General features: G+C 42.1%; 1 pseudogene; it reads right to left on the reverse strand.

The window, feature by feature from the left end:
- Positions 1 to 689: 689 nt before the first annotated feature.
- On the reverse strand, positions 690 to 2103 carry LOC134860159 (protein FAM200B-like; annotated as a pseudogene).
- Positions 2104 to 2534: the final 431 nt, after the last annotated feature.

Genomic DNA, 2534 nt, shown 5'->3' on the forward strand with positions numbered 1-2534 from the left:
GCAATTGAGCCATAAATATTAAAATAAGGTAACAAATAAAAGCAATTCTGAAATAAAATGTATTAAAAACACATTGCCCATTTATGTTTACTTTTTTAACTACATTTCTTTCTAAATGAATATGCCTATCAACATTCAGGCCTAAATTCAAGTGCAAAAACAAGTGCATAACACCTACAAGTATTCAACTGAACCAGCAATATTGGAAAACAATCATCAATAAAAGATTAGGCTACAAATAATACAAAACATGTCCTTAACAACATTTCAACCTTGGTTTTTTCATTAGATCTGTTTTCACACTTCACTCTTTTTGAATATAGGCCTATTCATGTGCCAAAAAAACAGTTGAAGTATATCAAAAATCTGTAATTTAATTTCACATCTCATGTAGGGTTGGTCTTGCCTGGCTAATGGGATAGCTGGGCCTGCCTGCGTTTTTGTAGCACGTCCCAGTCTGGATTGCAGGAGAAGAGCGCAACACACATATCAGGCGCTGCGTTAAGTCTACTTCTGTGCGTTGTCTTCATATTTGTCATAACAGAAAATCAAAATTTGCACTTGTATGTCGTTGTGAAGGGAATAAGCACAACAATATTGGCCCAACTGAGAACAGGATATTCCGACAAAATGCTTATCCAAAATGATGATAAGGTCGTAGGTTCATGACGTCTTAGCAGAGTGTGATCTCAGCTGAGCTGCAACAACTCAGCTTCTTCTGCCGGAATTAGTGACGTCAACTCAAGCGATGACTCTGGAGTCTCAAGTTCAAAGGGATTTTGGATCCACCGTTTGTCATTCTGAATGTCATGTCTCTCTGTTAGGAAATAGCGCTCAAAGTTCTCAATAAGCGCAGCGAGATGAGCTTGAATGAGAGCAGTTAAGTGTTCCAGCACTATCATATTCCTTAACGTGCGGCAACACAGTGGGTTTGGCCTTTTGAGTCGTGCAAGACACCGCTTCAATGACTTTTGGAAAGCCTGGAAATTTTTCCAATTAAGGAAAACATTGTCGTGCCGTCCCTGCAATTTCAAGTTAAGTTTGTTGAGCGATCAAAAGATGTCGGCCAGATAAGACACCGTAGCCAATCATCAGTGAATAAATCGGCAAGAGCATTCTTTTTCTGGATGAGAAATGCATGGATTTAATTTCTAACTTCATAGACTCTGGTCAAAACTCTACCTTTGGACAACCAGCGCACTTTAGTGTGAAAGTGTGAAGGGCATGTGTTCTGCTCCCATGTCAGTGCACAGTTGATCAAACAACCGGTCGTTAAGTGCACTGCCCTTAATGAAGTTAACAGCGCGAATAACTTCGCTCAGTGTTTTGTCGAGGTCGGGGGGTATTCCCTTGCATGCCAATGCCTGGCGGTCTATGAAACAGTGATTCCATGGAATATCCTTGCCTGCTGCCTCCTTTATTCTTTTTACAACTCCGCTATTCCTGCCTGTCATGTTTGCCTCCCCAGCGCTCGTTGTACTCTCACAATTCCCCCAGTCAAGTCTACGCGAAACCACGTAGTCGTACAAGACACAAAACATGTGTTCACCTGGTTCCAGTAAGAATAGTCAAGCAACACAACAAGTCCTCTATAAATTCATTTCCCCACGCATACTTAACATAAACCAGCAAGGCTGCGCAATCTGAGACGTCAGTGCTCTCATCAAGCTGTATTGAGAAGCCTCCTGCTGTCTTTAGTCGGTCAACAAGCTGCTCTTCCAGGTTGTCTGCAATGTCATGTATTCTTTGGGAGACAGTGTTGTTACTAATCGGGATGCATTTAAATTGTTCACCTGCCTTTTCGTCAACGACCACGCTAACCATATCTATTGCGGCAGGCAAAATTAATTTTTCAGCAATGGTGTGAGGCTATTTTTCAATTGCCACACGGTAAGCAACCATGTAGGATGCGAGTTGGGCTTTGTCATTTAATGTAACATTTTTCCGGAGAACGTTTGCAGATGACTTAATCTCGTGTGCCTTTCTTTGAAAGAAATCTAACGGTTTGTCCACCAGATCAGGGTGCAGTGTTTCTAAATGTCTTTTCAGTTTAGTCGGCTTCAGACTCTCATTCGCCAGTTTTTCACTGCAAATGACACACATTGGCCGTGCATCCTGGCTAGGACCAGCACAGTTAACAAAGCCATAATTTAAAAAATACTCTTTGTATGGCCTTGCTGTTCAACTCTTTGTCTTTTTATAGGAGGCTCAGATCACTGCACGATACCAGCGTTAGCGCTAGCGTAAGCATCAACGCTAGCGTCATTTTCCACTACTACAACCTCCCGTGTTTCATTCATGGTTTCATTGCTCACACTCGCTTCATTGCGGATTGGCTCCTGACATCCCTCGTCACTGACCTTTGCTGATTTTTCATTGGCTTTCTTTTTGGATAACCAATCAAGCATTTCTCAATTAGCCTATCAACTCCTTGCTAGCTGCAGGCACACTCGATCAGGGAGCTATCACTCACTGTGGAGAAAACATAAATAGCACCCTCATGTGTCGGAAAGATATACCTTAGGCGCAGACCC

The sequence above is a fragment of the Eleginops maclovinus genome, chromosome 23 (genome assembly GCF_036324505.1).
Source record: "Eleginops maclovinus isolate JMC-PN-2008 ecotype Puerto Natales chromosome 23, JC_Emac_rtc_rv5, whole genome shotgun sequence".
Taxonomy (NCBI): Eukaryota; Metazoa; Chordata; class Actinopteri; order Perciformes; family Eleginopidae; genus Eleginops; species Eleginops maclovinus.